The sequence below is a fragment of the Cervus canadensis genome, chromosome 14, assembly GCF_019320065.1.
Source record: "Cervus canadensis isolate Bull #8, Minnesota chromosome 14, ASM1932006v1, whole genome shotgun sequence".
NCBI lineage: Eukaryota > Metazoa > Chordata > Mammalia > Artiodactyla > Cervidae > Cervus > Cervus canadensis.
In genome coordinates this window covers 36,628,721-36,653,116 of record NC_057399.1, presented here as the reverse complement: position 1 = coordinate 36,653,116, position 24,396 = coordinate 36,628,721, and positions in this window count along the sequence as shown.

Genomic DNA, 24,396 nt, shown 5'->3' with positions numbered 1-24,396 from the left:
GGTTTTCCATCCAAGCCTGAGATGACACACCCTGTCCAGGATCCAGTCTCCTCGTATATTATTACTGTAATGTTACAGAGTGGGGTTTAAGGGAGCAGGGGTGGGGTTGGTAGGTAGCCTCTCATGATTTAAAAAAAGAAGGTCACTGGAGCTAGAGTTTCAGGTATTAATAATGCATTCTAGCTAGAGAATTAATGAGAATAGGGGGGAAAGATGGGTATGTTGTCTATATTCAGGGCCACTTCCTAGAAGTCACTCACTCTACTTCCATACACATGTATTTTCCAGAGTTTAGTCTCATAACACCAAGACTAAGAATCTTTTTCCAAGTAGCCATTAACCTACTTAAAAGTCAGCAGCCCTTTACTAAAGATAGGGAAAGATAAATATTGGAGGATAACTGGAATTCTCTGTCAAAGTGTTAAACCCACTTGAACTTATTAAAATGTATTAAGCTAAGATTTGGAATACCTGAAGAACAATCCTTATGAAAGATTTTAGAATCTTAGGGCAGCATATGTAGTGGCTTTTGATAGTGGCAATAAAATATGAAATCATTAAGTACCATATTTGTAACCAGGATATAAATAGTATGAGAAAAGACCATATTTGTCTTGTTTATCACTTTAACCTCATGTTCTGGAATAATAGTGGCTGACACACTAGTAAATATTTATTGAATAAGTAAATGGGTTATTGAGTTAACTTTATGTAGTTGTATCTGTTGTTTATAGTTAAATAACATATTTACAAATTACCTAATCTTGGGATGAGTTGATAATTCCAAAACTTATCGCTATCACTCTAAATTTCCCAGGATTTAAGATCTATTTTGAAAGAAATGATCTAGGCATTGAAAAGACATTGAGGGAGGGGGGGATCGGGATGGGGATGACATGTAAATCCATGGCTGATTCATGTCAATGTATGGCAAAAACCACTACAATATTGTAAAGTAATTAGCCTCCAACTAATAAAAATAAATGGGAAAAAATAAAAATAAATAAAAATAAAAAATAAACTCAGAAAAAAAAAAGACATTGAGAACGTGTGGGTGTTACTGAGCTAAGGTAAAAATCTAACACCTAAATACAGGGTTGTTTTCTTCCTAGGGAACTGTATAGCAATTATTTCTTTATTGAAGCATTGCAGTATTTATTTAGGTGTTTATTAGTTATTTACTGAGATTTTACAATATGCCAAGCTTCACTGAAACTACTTTTTTTTCCTCATACATGTAGTCTGCAATTATAATGGGAATTGTATTTCTGAGTAGATAAGCTTGACTCTCTTCAAAGAATTAAGAGGTCAAACTTTGGGTTTTTTAAAAGTAAACACATTAAAAAAATAAATAAACATTATTTGCAATCTTCTAACTAGATAGAAGGCTATCTGGTTTCCCAAGAAAGCATTTCTGATAACTTATACAAAAACTGCATATATACAGCACAAAATGTACATATTTTATAAAATCTAATGTATTTTAAAATTCATTGGCAGGAAATTTTAGAAATTGGCTTATCTGTTAAATAATGTATAGTTTCAATTTAGCATTTAGTAACTAGGCACTATGGAGCTATCTATCTAAAATTAATCATAATATGTTGGAGTTGTAGGACTGGAAGAGTTTATTTACTATTATTGTAGATTTATTTTAAAAATTTGAGAGTGTAGTTGTATCTCTGCTTTATGGAGTTGAAGTTTTAAGGTTCATTCTAAATAGAATAAAATGAAAGCTCAATTTCTTTCACATTTCCTCCTCATTAAAAGAATCAGAATTTCTATGCTGCATGTAACTAATAGAGTAAGAGAGTTTGTATTTGAAATTCAGCTGTACCATTTCTACCTCTATGCTCTTGGGTACATTTTTAAATTTCTCTATTGTCTTGTGTGTGTGTGTGTATGTGTGTGTGTGTGTGTGTGTGTGTGTGTGTGTGTGTGTGTGTTAGTTGACCAGTCCTGTTCAACTCTTTGCAACTCCATGGGCTGTAGCCCACCAGGCTCATCTGTCCACGGAATTCTCCAGGCAAGAATACTGGAGTAGGTTACCATTCCCTTCTCCAGGTGATCTTCCTGACCCAGGGATCAAACCTGGATCACCTGAATTGCAGGCAGATTCTTTACCATCTGAGCTACATGGGAAGCCCTCTATTGTCTTATGTATACAATAATGGTAATCATATCTGATAGGATTGTTCTAGCAATTAAATGAGTTGAACCTAAAGTACTTAACCTACTTCCTGTCACATAGTAGATATTCAACCAATGTTAACAACTTTTCATATTACTATTAATATTAGGATCCACTAAGCTGTTAGTAGGGGCTCCCCAAGTGGTGATAGTAGGAGCTTCCCAGGTTGGTGTTAGTGGTAAAGAACCTGCGTGCCAATGCAGGAAACATAAGAGATGCGGGTTTGATCCCTGTGTTGGGAACGTCCCCTGGACAAGGTGATGGCAACTAAGGCCAGTATTCTTGCCTGAAGAATCCTATCGACAGAGGAACCTGGAGGACTCAGACCATAGGGTCAGGGTCACAGAGACTTGGACATGACTGAAGCATCTTAGCACACACACAAGGTGATAGTAGACATAAAATAAATGTGTGATTACCTGACCTCCGAATCTAATATATGTTCATATAAATATAGATAGATAGATAGATATAAATACCACTTGTAAGAATGTTGCACAGTAGTAAAATATCATGTGAAAACTGTGTTGTATATCACAGGAGAATTTGATGCCAGCATCTCTGGATTAAAACCCAAAACAACAAAACAACTCCTGTAATAAGTACTTTACATAATAACTTCCTCACAGCTGAGAATTAAATTAGTTGACCCATACAAAATATTTAAACCTGTGATTCATATATCTCTTATTTTTAGTAAATGTTATTTATGGTATATGACTTAATTGAGATTCTGAACTTAATTAAGCTTGAGTTGAATTTTGACTTCACAATGTATTAGTGGTAAGATATTTTGGAGTATATTCAGACAACTGTTAGGTTCCATTTTTATCTGAAAATGTGGAAAATAGTATCATTTTTTCAAGTATTAATAGAGATACTCGAAGAAATTTTAGTGAATGTCATTTGAAGATATATGAAATAAAGTGTAGTGATCCTAGCATTGTGTTACTTATCCATTGCTAATTAAATATCATTTGAATAAGACCTGCCAGACTGTCTTTAAAATAATTTGTAATTATATTTTAAATTATTTAAAATAACTCCCCAATGTTTAGGTTTCCAAATCATTTAAAAATTCAACCTTCTGTCACTCGCTCTAAAAATTGAATTTTTCAGCAAAATTGAGCCAAGAAAAAATAATGTACTTTAAACCATTTTAACATCAGAGAAATCACCTTCTGAAATGCCAATTCCATGAATTTTTCCAGCTGCATATCCAATAAATTCATCAGTTAATAGCTATAATCTATAGAAATACTAATTCAAGTACAACTTTTCAGAATTTCTGCAGTAATTTGATAGTTATATTGGCGTTACTATGAAACATTCCTCCTTGACTATTGTAGATCCAGGATATTAGACTTTCAGAATTACCAATCATGTTTTGTTTTGTTTTGCTGAAGTTTGCTTACTTGCTTCAGCATACATTCTTTCTGAATGGTTATTCCTCCAAATATAAATAGTTCAAATGGAAGAGGTTTATCTGATCAAATTCATTTAGCTGAATCTTGTTATATGAAATAAAATTTCCAGAAATGCATCAAGGACAACACTAGCCCAATGCCAATGTCACTGACAGTTTAATAACTCATTCTTCACCAAAATTCCCCCCCACCCCCACCAAATATTTATGTCACTCCTATCTTGTTAAAATGGACTCTTTCCTCTTTGAGTGTAGCTCAGTATTCAGTATCAACTGAAAAGGGTAGATTAATGTTGGGGTAGGCCATATTTCTGCTTTGGCTTTCTTGTATGTCTAAAATCACCTCCCTGGTTTGGTTTGCATTTGTCTTTGAAAAACAAAAAGCAAATACATTTTAATGTCATTTCTAGATACCCTGAATTTAAGCATGAGCAGTGACTTTGAGTCTGAGTATCCAACATATCTGATCAGTATAACAGTGTCAGGAATACAAACATAGATGTCCTTTGGATTGACTCTTAATATCTGAGTACTCACATTTAGATGGAGATAAGCAGTCTATCCATAACTGGGGAACTAAATAACGTTATGTGCTTTTTATGTTGAAATTGTATTATTTGATTGAAAGTGCCAATTTATATTGCAAATATGTAACGTAGTGCCTGCAGGAGTAACCTAGCATCTGATAGTGCTAAAAGAAATTATTGTTTCTATAGTATAATGTCAAATCTTAAAGCTTATGAAATAATAACAATTAAAAATTTCAATTGGTGTATCCAAGGAGTTCATTCCCCAATGGTAATACTTAGCTTCAACCAAATATTGTTTCTAATACTTAACTGTTTAACAAGTGCCTCAAATTTAACTTGATGCACCTCTTGATAAAAGAGATGAGGATGGGGAAAAGTCACTATAATTCTTTGAATGACTTTATGAAGTATAAGCATTCAGATCAACTAGGTTCTTGGGAAGGGTTTCCCTTTTAATCAACATCAGCAGAGAGTAGACCTTTTCAAGTCATCTTCTCCTTCCTTGCTCCTGTAGGGAAAATGAAAGCAGAAAGTAGTTGAGTAGTGAGTTTAGGACATCTGCAAAGTTAGTCCATGTGCGCTGCAATTAGCAAAAAAGATAGGCAGCAGAGACATCTATAAAGGGCTAGTAAACAGAATAATGACTTAGGGGCAAGGAGACCTGAAGTCATGGCCAGAAACGGGAGTGAAACACAATGGATTGAGACTCAGAGAATCAGAGACTCAGAGTACAGTGAAGTCTCTGCCACCAGTTGGTTTAGTGACTTGGACCAAGAAAGTCTGAGCATGCAATATTGAAGATTTAACTCCACATGTGCATTTCAATTTGCATAATAAAAACCAAAAAAAATAATGTAAATATTTACACTTAATTGATAGTACTAGTTTATTTTCCACTAATATTTGATCAGAAGAATGTTAGAAATATTTTATTTCATTCTTCAAGTGGTTCATAGTACTGTCAAGATCATTTCCACACATAATTTCTACTGAGAATTAAAGAGCATTTTTTTATCAGATAAACTATGTTATATAATGTTTCCTTCATTTGCAGTAGAAAAGATTTAATGGTTGGAAACCTGAGAGAAACATATCCTCCAAACCAACACCACTCATAGGGAACTGGCACATTATATAGATTCAATTTATTACAATTTCTATGTTTTATGAATTTTTATTGGATTGACCAAAAAGTTCATTTGGGTTTTTCCAGAGTACAGAGTACAGAAAAATGCAAACACTTTTTAGCCAACATGACAATACATTACACAATAGTGTACCTGCCTATATATGTCATTCATGAGTTTTCTAAAAGGTTCATAAATGCTACTAATTTCTTCATTGAGGGTAGAAATGAAATCTTCAGTTTCCTTATTTTGTTGATAGAAAACAGTATCTATCCATGAGGTATCAAATTTAAGGGCTTGGTAATGTGTGTTGATTAGTAAGTTACCACTGCTCGAAACGATAAGACTGTTGCAAAGCATGTTAACTACTAAATATGATCACATGTGATAGTAATCAAATGTCTTGATTCAGTGAAAATAACAATAACCAGTTTCGTAAAGAGCTATTGTTAAATATCTTAAACAATTTAAGATGTATAACAAACTATGGAATACTACATGACCTTTAAAATGATAACATAAAAGATTTATATTCATGAGTAGCTATATATTACCCACTGATTAAAACATGCATCAACTGGACAGTGGTGTAATAACCATATTTGTACACATGTGTGTACATGCATGTTTTTGATAGCATATGTGTGTGTGTATTTGACACTGTTACCTGAGTGTAACTGAGAAGACTTTCTAAAATAATATATGCAAAATATATTTTGTTTACAAATGTATCCCTCACTCATAGTCCCACAAGAAGCAAGAGACAATAAAAATTCTCTGCTTGTTTGTCATCCCTTCATTAAAGAGCTGAAATTAGAGTAATTAATCTCAAATCACAATAATTTGATGTGAATTGAGTAATGGCAATGCTATTTTAGACAAATATTATAGTCAAAATATGTACACTAATTATACATACAATAAAGTTTTTCATGATATTGAATCACTATTTAACATTTTATGATCTTAAATTAAAATGCAATATCTTTACTAATACAAAATGTTTCTGGTTGTTCTTTATTTAGGTCTCAGGGTGGTGAACTTTTTCTTTGAATTCCTAACCTGTGAGCCTATGGTAAGATTATGATTAATATACTAAATTGTATGATATATTTACCTGTTACCTCTGCTTGATTAATAACAGCAAAGGGAATTTGCTTAGCTAATTTGATACTTTACCTTAGTTTTACATAAATGTTAAAGAAGCTATGTAATATTTTCTATCAAATGTTTATGTTCTTGAGTAGATTATAGTAATATAGTCAACTGATAGTCATTTGATACATTCTTTGATAGATTCCTAAGTGAATTTGAAGCATTGCTCAGAAAGGTAAAGATTTATACCATGGAGAAAAATGGTTTGACTATGAATGACAGTATTATATATTAAAATTTTTATAGTGAGGTTTATTTGATGCCAATTAATAGGGCAATGAGTTATTGAAAGTTAAACTTACTATAACACCTGTCAGGATTTATCAAAATTGGGTTCTTCTATGAAAGTTTGATGTTGGAGCTTTAGAGAGTTGAAAGCAAATCATTTAACTATGGAAATAGAAATGATAAGAAATAACCAGTAACTTCTAAGGTGATTTGGGAGGTGTTATTTATTTGTTAATTATGTGGTTAATACATTCAATAACGTGTTAAAAGTGTGAAGGTGGATTGCATTTATAATTGATTACTATAGAATATAATTAAACATATGTTTGTGTTGTAAAACTGATTGGGTTATTTTAGTAAGAGAATTTTCAGGACCCATCTGTTCCTTAATAGTAAACTTGATAAATATTTAGCTTGTAATTGAGATATAAATTATAGATAATATGGGCATTTGTATCATACATTTCATGTTTGGGCAAAAATGACATCTTTGGAAACACAGAGACAATGAACTAAATCTCTTCTTGATCTGATAAAACAACATTACTGAAATGTATATTAAAGAAATTGTTTTAAGTGACCATAGACAACAAGCACCTCTGGACACTCAAAGGTATTCTCTTTGGTGAGGCTACTAAGAAACATTCCAAGTATGATTATTAAAAAAGAAAAAAAAAAAATACCACATAGAATCATCTGCTGTACTGCAAAGACTCTGCTAAGAATGGTAGATGTTTTTATAAAATGTCATTTGGATATGAATAGAGCAATAATTTCATCCTTGAGAATTTGTTTTTTAATTTGTAGCTTATAGTTTACAAATATAACTAAATAAAATGATAAATTATTTTAACTTATAAAATGGTACGAAATATTTTTAAGATTTATTTGAATCTCTAATCTTTTTAATATTCTTATATGAGCATATCATACATAGAAAGAATTGCTCATATCTCAGGGCACAATCTCCATGAATTGCAATAAAATGAACATACCCATTTAACAAGCACTCATAGAAATTAAAAAAAAAAAGATAAAATGAGTACATGAAACCACACCTCATATAGTTACTTTTCTAGTAACTATACCCACAGGGCATATGCACTATCTTGAATTCTAGAAGGATAGATTACCTTGCTTAATCACGTTTTATAAATGTAAACATATGGTATGTACTGCTTTGCTTTTTTTGCTCTAAATTACATTTGTAAGATTATATTCATTGGTAAATCACTCATTCTCATTGCTGTGTAATATTAAGCTGTATCCAGATTATGGTCCTTTGCCCCATTTGTAAGCATTTGGGTAGACTTCAGCTCTTATAAGTAATGATTATATGGACATTTGGAACATGTCTTTTAGGGAATCTGTGTATATATTTTATTGGATATATCAGACATTCATATGTTCTGCTTCAGTAGATACTGACATTTTACCAAAGTGGTTATATCATGTTTCACAGCAGGATGTCAGTTCAGTTGCTCTGTATACTCAGTTATACTTGAGATTTTTCATTCTTCTATTTTAGCTCATTTGATGTGTATAGAGGGATTTTTTAAAATTTGAATATCTTAAAGGTATTAAAAACTTTATAATTATTTGTTATATTATGTATCCTTACATAATTATAGTATCTATCCTTTTTTATTACATACATATGAAAATTGAGTCCTAAGCTGGATACGTTCACTAATATACTGGAGTGGATCAACTTGATTCATAAGAGCCAACTGTTGTGGGAAGAATTTTGAAAGCTGCTTATTAGTTTGAAAAGGTGCCATGGTAGAAACATTTATATCACATATATTGGCAAACATTTGAAAACTGGGCTTTAATTTTTTTTCTTGGAAAGCTAGTTTTTAAACATTTATCCAGCATGACACTGGATACTTACACTGTATATGAAACCATTTGGTGGAATTTCTTATCTCGTGATAGTATCTTTTGATGGATAGAGTTCTTCATTTTAATTTATTCTGGTTTATTAAGTTTATTTCTTTTGTGATTAGGATTTTTATGTGCTATTTAAGAAATATTTACCTTAGCAGTGATCGTTAAGATATTTTTCTATAGTTTCAAATTACCATTTGAATTTTCACATTTAATGATCTCAAGATATTAAAGATAATTCTTCTGTGGTATTATCTTGTATACTTAAGATAGTTAGCTGGATAGCTCTTCATTAGGATAGTAGATGCTCTGTGTATCTGTTACCTTTTTAATGTAAAGTGCATATATAAACATGACAACACTGGTATTGCAAAGAGTCAGACAGCAGCTGAGGAACACTGAACAGCAACCGTCATGATAAATATATCGTGAAGGATTAATTACAGAGTGTGGCTGTATGAACATCATTAAGATAGTCAAAGATATAGATATAGATGGTATAGATAGATAAGTTTTCCCAGATGGCTCGGTGGTATAGAATCTGCCTGTCAGTGCATAAGGCACAGGAGACGCAGGTTCGATCCCTGGGTCAGGAAGATTCCCTGAAGGAGGAAATGGCATTCCCCCCAGTATTCATTCCTGGAAAATCCCATGGACAGAGGAGCCTGGCCAGCTACAGTCCACGGGGCTGCAAAGAGTAGGACATGACTGAGTACGCATGTATAGATAGATAGATATCGATATAGTCATGTGATTTAAATTTTGATGGAATACAGTAGTGCACCACATACCTGTTTTTTGCCTAACAGGAATGATAATATTAAAAACAGTATTATTTTTTTCTTAAAACTCTGAGTAAATTATATAAATGCCTATATGTTTGCCACAGATTGTATTGTCTTTTTGTGCAGTTTTGTGAATTGAATGTGTTTTCTCCTCTGGAAGTAATGTTTTTGATTTAAATACATTCAATTTTCTCTATAGTAGTTGAAATATTTGAGAGATTTAATGAAACATAATGGAATTAAATATTTTTTTCAAATGGAAATTTCAATAGTTTCAATACACACATATCTAATAGACTTTCTTTTTTAATATCTGGGTTTTTATTGCAAGCCACTTCATATGACTTCAGAGTAACTCATAACTCAAAGAATGGACATGCAAAAGTAAATGATATAAAATTGTGTTTTAACAATTAGTTACTAATTTTCAAATCTTTATAAAAGTGAGAAGTCTGCTGAGAAAAATTGAGGATTTGTAGATTAATCCTTGACATTAAAGAAAGATGATATTGATTTATTTTCATATGTTGGAGAGAGCCTGGGATTAGTACCCCAGAGTTATTATTCTTTTGAATATTCTTGCCTGCTTTAGATAGCCAAAGATGAAAAAATATGGAGTGTATGCTAATTATAAGCTAATTAGCTGATTTTCACTGTTACAGCATTACTAATCACTGTGGGATAATTAAAGCAGGAAGGACAAAGGTGAATGAAAAACTGAAAGGTGTCTTGAAGATTGGTTCAAAGACTTTACATGGCAATAATAAGTCTAATCCTGTACTAGTCTTTTTAAATAGCTAAATAATGAGTTTATCTGTGAAATACAGCACAGCTTACACAAACCTTAATTCATGAATGTGTCTGTCCCTGAAGATAAACGATAAAGGAAAAAAAAAAAAATCCAGTGAAGATAGACACTGAGTAAGAAGTAACTGATAACAGTTAAATATACTTCATTGACACAGAGATTACAGAGTTTAAGGGCAAATAAGGTTCAAAGATACACAGCTGACATATTGAAGAAAAACAGTAGAAACTGAAGAGATGTCAACATGTAGAATATTTTATTATATGTAATTTGAGCCCAAAACTAAAACAAAATTGAATTTGCAATAAAATTATAATCTGAGAGTATAAACACCCTTTAAAAAGAAAAAAAAATGGTGAAATATATTCAGAAAAAAATTCCAAATAACTAAGATGTTTTGGTACTATAAATGAAGACTGAATTTTTTTCTTGTTTGTAGTTAAATGCTATTTTAATTTTAATTTTTAACATTTTATTATAGTAAAACACACATAAGATTAAATTTACTAATCTTAGAGCAAAATTATTGGACACACAAAATATTATCTGTATATTTTTAATTCATATTTAATGATATATTCATTTAACTGTTAAAGTACAGTATTATTTTTTCTCTCCCTGAAAACTCATATTTTTAGTTCCTGGCTCAATATCTGGCAACAGCAGATGTTCCCTGAATCTTTGCTATCTAGAAAATCAAGTCTATATAAACTAGGTAGAAGTTTTTTGTTTCTTTTGCTAAGTGAACCATTTTTTCCTTAAACACATCCTCTTTCCAAACTTTCCTTTCCTCCTCCTTCCCTCCCTCCTTCCTTCATCCCACAGATTCCAACATTTGTGAAGGATTTACTATGCACTAGAAGATGGCTAACTAATGTTACAATGGTAGAACAGACAGGACATATATATTTATTAATTTTACAGTCTGAGGAGAAAAAGGATCATTTTTAAAGTAAGTCTTGATTTTGATAAATATTATGAAGAAATACACTCTCAAATATAAAATAAACTGGTAGAAAAGTTGATATTTACTGCCTCAAAGGGAAAATAGAGTTTCCCATATGTTGGAATGAAGAGAAAGGAGTATAAAGAGATTTCTAGCCTTTGAGGAAAAGGGGAGCTTGGAATGTTCAAAGAGGGTAAATAATGTTAGTGTGCACAGATCATAGTAAGTAAAAAGGAAGGAGGCATGAGGAAGGTTAAGTCTTGTAGGTCATGATAAGTGTATTGGATTTGGTTGTAAATGCCATTGGAAGTCATTGGTCATTTTTCCTGAGTGTTTTAAGATAAGTCCTTTGTGGAGAATGAATTAGTGGGAAGTATTTCTAGAAGTGGAAAGGTCATTTAGAAGGAGACATTTGCAGAGTTCTAGAGAGAGATGTGATAACCTGAACTAGGATGGGAATCTCTGTGATGAATTCACAATGTATTTTGGATGCAGAACCAAAAGGACTTATTTGATTTGAAGTAGATGGTGAGAGAAAAAATGGCAAGCATGAATCCTACATTTGAACAATTAATTATGTAGCAAAACCATTCACAACTAAGTTGGTTAAGATGGATTTGGGAGGAGGCAGATTCTAGTAATAGAATCAATAACTCCATTTGGAATCAATATCCTGTCTTACCTCTCTTTTTCAGTTGTTACTTCAAACAAAAACCATTTGAAGGGAAGTAGGGAATGAGGATTCAATGCTGTACATTCTAAGGATTAATTAAAGCCAATGATCTGGCAAACCAGCTTTTCATAGCTAACTGTCCTGGATTGATGGTTATAAAAGTATGTATGCATGCTACAAAGGCATACGGCAACTGTTGAGACCCAGGCATTTTGTGTTATGAGGCTGCCATTAAATGTGCATGTAGTACAACAAACTTCAGTAAGCTCTGGGGTTATAATGTGAGTTTATAGTGAGATCTGGACAGTATATGCAGTGAAAGGAGTAGCAATGGCTGATTATTCTTTAAAGAAATTATTGGGGAAAAAATAGGAAGAGTTTATTCCAAGGAGCAAAGAATTTCTAACTTTAATGCGAACTCTCACAAGAAAACATAAGCAAACATTAAAATTAAACAGGATAAATTTACTAAAGTAAAAAGAAGCTGAAAGATCTCTATAAACTTCTGTCTTTACTATTATCTTCTCTAGAAAACTGAATCTCTCAACTTGAAGGAATCCAAGGGAAAAGAAAACAGTGTTTTCTTTCATTTTGTTAACCTGCAAAGACGTTTCTATACATCCATATCTGCCTTCTTTAACAAGGGTGAAAACATAGGAAGCTTCCCTGTCATTCTTTTTCTCTGTCTCTGGAGGTGGGACAACTGATTGCCTCGCTTTGTTTGCATCATGAAATCCTTTATTTCACATATTTGCTAGCTAAATGTATCATAATGGATATCCATTCACAAGACCATAGTTTGACATGCATTCTGATCCACTTTCCCTGAAAATTTGACCTTGGGAATTTTTTGCACTTAGTTCAAACCATTCCACTGCTAAGGAAAATAGATGTTATCTGATTATAAAACAGAGAGATCTGAATGTTACCATTTAAGGGAAGAAGCACTCACCAGACCATCACCTGTGGCAGTTTTGAATTTTAGTCCAGCATATCCCTAGCTATAATCTTGAGATGACCATATGATATTTAGCCTTGATTAACAAATACAGAAAAACTTGGCATTTAATCAGTTGGCTTCTCAAAGAGTTTCTCTTTACCCATGATAACCATACTTTATGTCAGCAACTGAAGAATTATGATATGGTAAAAGCAAGAACAGTAATACTTTAAGGATCTCAGATATTTAAATCTATCAATTACATATATTGAATTTTCAATCTCAGATTCTAATAAATGGGCTAAGTATGGTTATTTGATTTCTATCGTTATTTGTGATAGTCACATATTCAATGAGTTTATTTTGATATATAGTTATTGCAAAAATGCAAATATATGTTCTATAAACACACCAGAACATGAATTTATTTCAACTGATGCATCTCATTCCAATCTAGTGGATGACAAGGAGTTATGATAATGTCATTATGAATACCTTATTATTTTGAAATAAATTGAAAAGTAGAAGGTTTTTTAAACTAATTTGATGTCTCTATTATATGCTTAAGTTGAATCATGACTATCACATAAGTAAATTACCATCAAAAATTATAATGGTCATTAAAAACTTGGCACAGACATTCTGCTGATTCCTGGCACTCTTGTCTCAGGCTCTGGGATGGACAATAATCTATATTGTTGTAAAAGGAGATTAAACAATGCAGAGGATGGAGAAAAGCTGAGGGAGTTGAGGAAAATTTGTTATTATTGCAAAATACTTACATAGCAACTTTTAACAGATTCAATAGTTATTATTCTGATGATACTTCCATTGTATTGGACATTTATAGGAGGTAATGGGAAGAGAGAGAGAAAGACAGACTGAGAAAATAGAGATTACAGATACTGTATTTTGAAGCAGCGTAATTGGGATCTACCTTCCCACTATCTTAAAAACAACACAACTTAATAATATCTGTGAATCAATGGACAAATCGTAAGCTCTGAACATCTATAATTTAGGAGCAAGGGTAAGTTTATTTTCCAAGTATCGATTTTTAAATTAAGCTTTTGCCCCAGCTATAAAATCTATAAAGTGAACGTACTTAAAGTAGACTCTCCCCTGTAAAGTATTGTATGAAAAATATTAGGTAAGAGGATCTTGTTGTTTTAATAAATCTCTGAAAACATTATTTAAGAGATTAAAGTGTACTTCTTTCTTACAAATGATAATGTTTATAACAACCCTCTATCTAAATTCAAACAAAAAATTTGTGAGGTTTGTCCCTAACCTCAAGAGGTTTTAACAGATCTCTTAGTAACCATGTTCATAGGATCTGTCCATCTACTAGCATATAAATCTATTATAGAGATGGAATTGCCATGACATCATTATTGTACAATGAGTCTGTTAATAATAGCAGAATAAACATGCTTATCACTATGATCATTATTTTGTCACTGCAAATATGTACTTTTAAAAATTGGAAATAATTATAACACATTGATACATTGATACATTGATATTTATTATATTTAAATATCTTTCACCTATTAATCCAATCATTAAAGTAGAACTATTTTACTTCAAATTACTCATAAAATTTAATTTTATTCATGAACTTTCACAGTTCCCTAAAAGTATCATTAGTAAGTCAATTGTTCTTATAATGTAAATTTCAAGCATGACAGGTAAAATGTTGCATAAAAGGCTTACCATGCAAAATTGTTTTGAATACTATTACTAGAACATTTGCCCACGCATGAAATAGAGATATAACTACAAAATTTTCAGGTCAAACCACAGTATCAGGAAAAGGTTGAACATAAATTAAGAATGAATCCAATATATTTGGGAGGGACTTCATTTTCTTCTTGAGAAATCAAAGAAGGACACTTATTAAACTTGGTATGAAATTTCTCAAGTAAAACTTAAAAGACCTAACCTTATTAAGGACACACATAACAAAAGCACTGGCTTGTTCAGTGTTTCATTTTAAACTTTTGGAAGTGATTTCAGTTAAGAATATACATAAAAAGGATTAAAAGACACCATACCTATTCTAGAGGACATTTGGAAAAAGAATTTCACCAGGGATCATGCATGTGAGAGTGTTCATTCCTTCATGTGTTCCACACAGACTTACTGAAAGTAAATATATGCATAACACAGTGCCAATCACTAGCCTACAAACTGAATAAGAGCTCATTTTGCATCACCCTGAGGGGTGAAAGGGACAAATATGTGTGTGTATATCCTATGTCAGTCCAACAACAATAGTAAGACATATTGAGGATGCAAAATGTGCCAGGCAATGTGCTAAATTCCTTATAGTGATTATCTCTTTTAATCCTCATAATACCTCTGTGAGAGAGGACTTTTGCTTCCAGTAAAATTGAGATTAAGAGAAGGTATGAAGCTTGCTCAAGGCTGGACAACCAGATAGAAGTAGACTAGAGATGATACATCCTATTAGAAGCACATGGAGAAAGTTTTATAGAAGAGGCTAAGATACTAATAGATGCCTACTAGAGTCTATGAAGGCATTTTCTCTTATGGGTGTAAAATTTGGGCAGGTTGTAGAATTATAGAAAGATGATGAGCTTTGCAAGGAAGTGAAGGCAGATCCCCCTTGGGAATATTTCCATTTAATAAGATTTTCTCAGGGTATTGCTTTCTGGCCTTCATTTTATAACTTATAATATGTGATATTGGGGCAACATGATTTATAAGATTTTTTTTGAGTTCTATAGTTTTCTGATGCTATATCCATTTACATAAAAATAAAAGAAGCGGCTTCTGAGTAAATGCTGAAGCATCTGAGACTTTTGAGGATATATCACTGATTCTGTTATCTTGTGCATGGATTAAACCTTATCTGTTTTCTCCAAAGATAACCAGCTATGAGTAGATTTTTCCCCCTTTAAAGAGATTGAAAGTCATAAATGAGGGGACTGACAAATCTGTGGTAGTTGATAATTCAGGATTCTATTCTATATTTTATCAGCCCAGTTAAAATTCTGTTTGCTTTTTATCCCCAAATGTTTTCTAGTTGCTGTGGGAAAATTTCATGTTTTGTACCTTGAAAGATTACCCATTGCCATCTTTGAAAAGTCAAGGTATTTATAGCCCTCAGAGAGATGTTACACATGCTGGGTAGTGATAACCACTAGTCTCCCAGAAAAAGCCAATGAGGCCGGGAAAATAGCAAAGGAAGCAGAAAAGGGGCTATATGTGTACATGCTCCTTACTGTGGGCATTTTCCTTATGCAACAATGAATGAACAGAGTTAGAATGAATTTGTTAGAAAAGTTCCCCCAATGTTTTGCTATATAGTGGCTCAGACGGTAAAGCGTCTGTCTGCAATTCAGGAGACCCAGGTTCGATCCCTGGGTCGGGAAGACCCCCTGGAGAAGGAAACGGCAGTCCACTCCAGTAGTCTTGCCTGGAAAATCCCACGGACGGAGGAGCCTGGTAGGTTACAGTCCATGGGGTCGCATAGAGTTGGACGCGACTGAGCGACTTTCTTTCTTTCTTTCACTTTCTGTACTTCTAAGACATTAGCATAATTTATTGACCAAGACAAGATTGGAAACCTACACATTCTCATTCCAGGAAGAGTTTTAGTGATGGGACAAACCTAAAAGTTATCATAATGAATCAAAGCTTTCAGGACCTAAGTAACTAGAAAAACTAGTATGTACAGGGTGATCCTATTAATATAAATAAATATTTTATGTGTACCATAAGTGTTTGAAATGACTAGTATCACATACACCAAGGCACCAGAGAGTGAGAAGATTTTTATGTTGAGAATTATGGCAAGAATCAAAGGAACATTTTTCAACATTTGAAAGTGACGCCTTGATCACAAAACTGAGGACGTCCTTTTGAAATTTATGGCTTTGAGTGTGGTATTTGTAATCATGTCAGTGAACAATTTTCATAATAGAATGAAAGCAGTAAAGCTTAGACATTAGAGAAGAATTATAAGAGCCAAATAGCAAAAACATAAACCAATAAAAAGGATTATCAATAGCCAAAAGCCACAGGGCCTGTTTTCAAATCCCAGCTCAGCTGTTTACTCCTGGGTAACTTGGGCAAGGTAGTTCTACTTTCTGCCTTAGGTTGCTTGTTTCTTAAAGTGAGGATTAGATTAATTCCTAAATGATTATTTTAGTGCATCACAGATAGTGATGATAATAATAAAAATAACAAAAACATCAAGGAAAAGACCAATGGATTTGGCCAGGAGGAAATCATTGAAATCTTAGCAATTCATTTACAATATTGAGATCTTTTCTTAACTGAGTGTTTTGAGAAACTAGCATATTGACTGTGAATATCTGTGAGTATGTGCTTAGCTTCGTACTTGTGTAATAAAGATGATCTACATAAGTCTATTTCTTAGCTAATAATTGTAATACAGATGTACAAACTCCCTTGGATACTATAAACCAAGCCAAAAGAATTTAAAGAAAATGTCATATACATGTTTTTGTATCAAAGAGAGGAAGACATAGAAACAATAAAAGTAGCACATATTAATTTTAAGACCTTTGGGTGTTCTAATTTTTGGTATCCGACAGATAATATAGTTTTTCTTTAATTTGGTCTTGAGACAGTGTAATTATGCCAGAAAAAAACAGAAAATATTTACTATCTGTATGTAAAATATCCCTTATATCAAAAGAATTTATTCAATAGATATGGAAGAGTTCAATTGAGAAATTATATATGGAACAAAATCATCCAAGAATAAAGTAGAAGCACGCTGTAAGAGGAAAGAGATGGTTGCCTGTCCAGTTTTAGAATGATGATGTTCAGCTATTTGATGCTGACAGATAACATTTCCGATCAAAAACACATCTATAATGATGATCAATGCATTTTGGCAGATATACCACCAGAATAATGAAAAACATTCAGAGACTTCTTTATGGCCTGCTTATAACCTTTCTTTTAAATTCAGGAATGGTCTAGTTAGTATAATTGTTATTATTTGCTAAAACTACATTGTAAAAAAAAATAATTCTATTCTTAACCCTGTGTTATTCTCTGCCTATCAAAAGAAAGTCAAGATTAACTTACATTTACTTAGAATGGGAAACTGGAAAATTAAAGCTAATTATTTTTGTTCCTACCAGCCTCAGTGAATTAATCTAAAATAAAAATCTTCTAATATACTGCTTAGCAAAATGCTTTTAGCTCATTCATTCAAAATTGTGTGAATTTCCTAGGAAAAAATAAGTATATAACTAAATACTCAGGCAATCTTCTCATGTAATCTTTGAAAGTCATCTTTATGGGCCTTAAATCAATGTTCGTATGTATTTTCATCCACTTGCTTGATGAACTTGTGGTTTGAAATGAATTGCTTTTGCATCAAATATGTTATATTAATCTTACTATAATGAGCAATTCTACCTTTCATCTATAAAAACATAAATAGTGAGAAATATTCAGGAAGACTTGTTATAAATGCAAATATAAAAATATCTATTTCACCATACTATTGCTTTGTCATTTATATGCTCAGATTTCCAGAGAACAATAACAAAATTGGCTTCTTAACCACAGACTTCTTCCTTTATGATTTCTGTACCATAGTAAGATATTTTTTTCTCTCAAAATTAAGATTGCAAACAAAAAGATGAAGAAGCAACACATTGATTAGTATTTAGTGACAAAGAATACAAAGAATTCAGAAAAGAGAGCAGAAGTCACCAAGAGCAGAGTCAGCCACAGGTTTTTGATAAGTGCCATAGTGGATAAACTCCTCCTATCACTCGCTCTGTTCAGGCTGAGTTATTAAGTGAAATTAGTTCTATTTCCCACCTTTAGCTTTTCTTATGGCAAATGTAGTATGCAACCTGACATCTTTGATTAAAATTTTCTTTAAAAAGAAGTGGTAGAACATAATACAGGACTATTAAACCCATTGTCTAAGCATAATGATTTGAATCAGTTGGATGCAAATTTAGGATGCACAGCAGCATTTCCCAGAGCAAGCTTGTTAAAACATCAGATTTATTTTCAGCTACTCCTGCCATCCAGGGTGTTTGATTCAGTAGATCTGGAGTAAATCTGGGAAGTGATGTTTTAATCAAGCATTGCAAGGGTGATTCTAATACAGGTTGTTTTTAGATCACTTTTGGAAAAGCTGTTTTGGAGAGAAATGAATGATGTATTTTTATATGAAAAGCAAAGTAGGTAGATAACACAGAACATTAAAACAAAATTGTAGAAAGGGGCATTACTAGGAGGAAAAATTGGACTCTGGTAGTAGTTAGTTAAAATAAATCTCTTGCTATTTTGTTTAATCCTCACAAAATCTCTGAGATAGGTATTACCATAGGATAAAAATCTGAAATTCCAAGATAGTAAGGACTTTTTCCATATATTACCAACATGATATCTTACCAGAGTTCATGCTATTTCCACTTTTCTAAACAAAGTTGAGGGAATAAGTAACAGTGAAGAAAGAAATCATTTAAGTAGCAATTCAAAGAGAGGCAAATAGGTTTTGTGTGTGTGTGTGTGTGTGTGTGTGTGTGTGTGTGTTAATTACTTCTATAAAAGTCAACTAACAATAATGTGTTAAGGACTAAGAAAGAAAGGGAAAAAAAGTGCATAACCAACTACCCTGAGCTTCCCAGGTGGCGCAGTGGTAAAGAATCTGTCTGCCAGTGTAGGAGATTCCGGAGGCACATTTGATACCTGAGTCGAGAAGATCCCCTGGAGAAGGAAATGGCAACCCATTCCAGTGTTCTTGCCTGGGAAATGCCATGGACAGTGGCGCCTCAAGGGCTGCATGCAGTTCATGGGGTCCCAAATAATCAGACACTCCTGAGGGACTAAGCGCAAATGCAAGCAACTGTCCTAGTAACCTAGTGTGTGAATGCAAATACATATAATGTTGTGTCATTTACAATCATCATTATATTATTGATGCTCACACATTCTCCTTAATCTAATGTTATATACTTCTCCTTTAACACTTTTGTGTACACATAATGCCAATAAACCCAACTTCTTAGATTTGTGCTCACCTTGATCTTCAGAACATTTGATAGAAAATGCACTTCTCTTTTGGCTAAAATTTTTATTTACATTGACTGAGTAAACATTAAACCACTTAGCTGCTGTTGTAAGTTAATTTTGGTTCATGGAAATTCAGTTTAAAATCATCTGTCCTTAAATTTTAAAAATTATTTCTCATTGCCTTAATTTGGAAGTGGATGAACTGAGGCTTAGAGGGACTGACTTTATTTCTACTTTTTTTAAACTTCTAAAAGTCTTCTTACAAAGTCATTCATGAGCACTATTACATAATGCTTTCTCCAAGGTATGAGAAAAATACATGCACACATACACAGGCTTTTATTTTTGGCATCTGTGGCAAAATTTTGTCTTGGGTAGTATACTTACATCCTGGAATCCCTTTTCTTCTTTCCTCTCCTCCTAGACTCTTGTATGAGTGGTGCCACTTGATGAGAGGAGTTCAAGTGTGAGCTCTCTAAAGAGTATTTATGTTTTAATTGTGAAATTAAAAACAAAACAAGAAAGAAACCCTTCAGGTCTCATTTAAAACAAATTTTAAACACAAAACAAAGAAAAGTGAATTGATATTCATGGCCCTTTTTGTTGTTTAGTCACTAAGTCATGTCCGATTCTCATAGTATATCCCAGGCAAGAATACTAGAGTGGGTTGCCATTTCCTTCTCCAGGGGATCCTCTCTACCCAGGGTAAGTCAGTCAGTCACTTCAGTCGCTCAGTCGTGACCGACTCTTTGCGACCCCATGGACTGCAGCACCCCAGGCCTCCCTGTCCATCACCAACTCCCGGAGTTTACTCAGACTCATGCCCATTGAGTCAGTGATGCCATCCAGCCATCTCATCCTCTTTCCCAGGATCAGGGTCTTTTCCAATGAGTCAGTTCTTCACATCAGGTGGCCAAAGGATTGGAGTTCCAGCTTCAGAATCAGTCCTTCCAATGAATATTCAGGACTGATTTCCTTTAGGATGGACAGCTTGGATCTCCTTGCAGTCCAAGAGACTCTCAAGAGTCTTCTCCAACACCACAGTTCAAAAGCATCAATTCTTTGGTGCTCAGCTTTCTTTATAGTCCAACTCTCACATCCATACATGACTACTGGAAAAACCATAGCTTTGACTAGACAGAACATTGTTGGCAAACTGTCTCTGCTTTTTAATATGCTGTCTAGGTCAGTCATAACTTTTCTTCCAAAGAATAAGCATCTTTTAATTTCATGGCTGCAGTCACCATCTACAGTGATTTTGGAGCCCAAAAAAATAAAGTCTGTCACTGTTTTCACTGTCTCCCCATCTATTTGCCATGAAGTGATAGGACCAGATGCCATGATCCTGGTTTTAGGAATGTTGAATTTTAAGCAAACTTTTTCACTCTTCTCTTTCACTTTCATCAAGAAGCTCTTTAGTTCTTCTTCGCTTTCTGCTATAAGGGTGGTGTCATCTGCATATCTGAGGTTATTGATATTTTTCCTGGCAATCTTGATTGCTGCTTGTGCTTCATCCAGCCCAGCATTTCTCATGATGTACTCTGCATATAAGTTAAATAAGCAGGGTGACAATATACAGCCTTGACATACTCCTTTCCCAATTTGGAGCCCATCTGTTGTTCCATGTCCAGTTCTAACTGTCACTTCCTGACCTGCATACAGGTTTCTCAAGAGGCAGGTCAGGTTATCTGGTATTCCCATCTCTTTCAGAATTTTCCACAGTTTATTGTGAACCACACAGTCAAAGGCTTTGGCATAGTCAATATAGCAGAAGTAGATGTTTTTCTGGAACTCTCTTACTTTTTCAATGATCCAACAGATGTTGGCAATTTGATCTCTGGTTCCTCTGCCTTTTCTAAATCTAGCTTGAACATCTGGATGTTCACGGTTCACGCACTGTTGAAGCCTGGCTTGGAGAATTTTGAGCCTAAGCTAGCATTTTAAGCTAGCATTACTTTGCTAGTGTGTGAGATGAGTGCAATTGTGTGGTAGTTTGAGCATTTTTGGCATTACCTTTCTTTGGGACTAGAATGAAAACTGAGCTTTTCCAGTCCTATGGCCACTGCTGAGTTTTCCACATTTGCTGGCATATTGCTACCCAGGGATCTTTCAGCTAAGAAAGATGCACAACTTGATAGTTGTGAGTTAAAGTTTTATTTGGGGCAAAATAAGGACTGCAGTCTGGGAGACCGCACCTCATATAGCTCTGAGAAACTGCTCCAAAGAGGAAGGTCAGTATATAAGATTTTGGTGAAAGTGGAGTTCAGTTTCATTAAGCACTCATTTTAGAAAGGTTTTCTGCTAGTTATGAGGACCGGATGTCATCTTGAAGGGATTTAGTGCTTTCAGAGATATGAGGAGATGCCAGGATTGGGATCATGAAATCAGTTCCTAAAAGCATCCAACTGTCTAAAGACCGGTCCCACCAGATTCCCTGGAGCACAGAGTGCCTCACTCCACCCCGAACTCCCTCAGGGGATGTTGAAAGTCAACAGCTGCAGCAGAACTGGGTTGATCTCCATAGAGGCAGATGGCAAATTCCCTTGTTGTTCAGTCACTGGCAATGCAATTGGTAAGTGCAAATTTGTAGACAGATCTAACCCATGTCTCCTGCATTACAGGGGAATTCTTTACTGCTGAGCCACCAGGGAAACCATTTATGACCCTAGGATTAAGTAATAAGAATACATACTTTTAGCTATCTGATGGATGAAAACTATCAGTCTAACTCAGCACAAAATACAAAGTATTGCATAGTTTTTGTTAATTGTCATGCCAAATCCTTAATCAAAATCTGCTTGTTATTTAATTCTATACCCAGCCTTAGTATTTTTCCAAATTGTTGGAATAGCTCATATGCTTTTTAGCCCATTTTCCTCCAAATACTGATAGTCAACATAGCATTTTGAAAGTCTCAGTCTAACATAGGTCATGTAAGAATGTGTTGGATGACTGGTGATAACATAATCCTGCATTACCAAGGTGGACAATACATAGAGAAATTATGAAAAACTCACTCGGTGATGTTTCCTTATAAAATGCCTCACCTAAATATTTGAGTTTGAATATGTATGGACTATCAGCTGTTTACACCTTTGAGTAGATTGTTCCTACCTGACTAGCTCACACATAATTCTGATTAAATAAATTATCCATACATGGATCCCATAGGCTTAGCTTTTAATACTTACTCTGTATTATATCCACACTACATCTAGCCTTCTTTCTGTTCCCAGCATGTTAGGAACAAGTAATTTAGTTGCTAAGACTTTTCCATTTGTCTAAAGGCAAACTTACCAAGCTCTATGAAGAAAGTATATGCTATCTTGCACCCTGTTTGATATATCATGGGGATCAAGATTAGACTTTCCTTGATTTGTTGATAATGAGGTGGTAGCAAAAGCAGTTAAATGCATTGAAAAAAAGAACTTTAAAAGATATTTAAGCTTTCTAAAGACTTTCAACAAAACATATTTAATTCTGGCAGTAATAAAATGGATGGGATTTCATTGTAAAGCTGAGCAGAATTCAGCTTCTAATATGTCAGCTTTACATGACAGATTATTAATAAACTGCCACTGTTATCTCTTGATACCAGTCTTTGGTGACTGCCTTTTTTTTGAACTTGAAACTCAAATGTGATTTTAAAAGCAATCTTTACCTTGTGAGCCAATTTCTTCCTTTTTTTCTTTGTTCTATAGCAATTATTGTGTCATTAATGGTTTCAATTTCATTATACTAACATTTTCCAAAAATTATTAGGGAATTAAGTGACTTTAGATAAGATAAAGATTTGTTTGTTTGTTTGTTTGTAGGTAAGGCAGAGGAAAAATTAAGAAAGAGGATTTATTCATTTCCTCAAGTAGCTTTCCCCAATGTTTATGCCTTTTCTCTCATTTGCTTATCTCTGTTGTAGATAGCCATTTTCTACTACCCATACCTTCATTAATCCAAGGAAACACATTGAGCATCTCTATGAAATAGGCATTATGCTAGGAAAACTGATAGACAATGAACAGAGCCTGCAGGAAATGAACAGTTCCTGAGAGTTTATAGAAGGGTCTAAGGTTATCCTCCTGGAGAAGGAAATGGCAACCCACTCCATTGTTCTTGCCTGGAGAATCCCAGGGACAGTGGAGCCTGGTGGACTGCCGTCTATGGGGTCACATAGAGTCGGACATGACTGAAGTGACTTAGCAGCAAGGTTATCCTCCAGATATAAAGGGGTCATCACCTATGAAGTTCTCTATGCTGTATATCTCCTTATTACTCCATCAGAACTTTAGCTTACTGTCAGAGGAAAGTTAAGAATTGCTTCACTGTAAGTTATAATTAGTGCATAAGGAACACAGAATCTGATGATGGTAAAGAAAGTGTACATAATATTATAGAGAGACCAAAGCAAGTACAAACATCTATAGATCAATAGAGGTATGACTGAATCTGTTGTAAGTAGCACATATTTTCATATTCATAATTGGAAGACTAATGTAAAAACTATCAGGCAAAACTAAAAACAAGAATCCATACTCTCAGTCAGGTATTTATCAGCATTTCCTAAGCACTTAATCACACACTATACACTGCTAGATGACTTTATACAAGAGTATGAGAGAGTTGTTTTTGAGATCAAATTAAAATATGCCAAAGGTG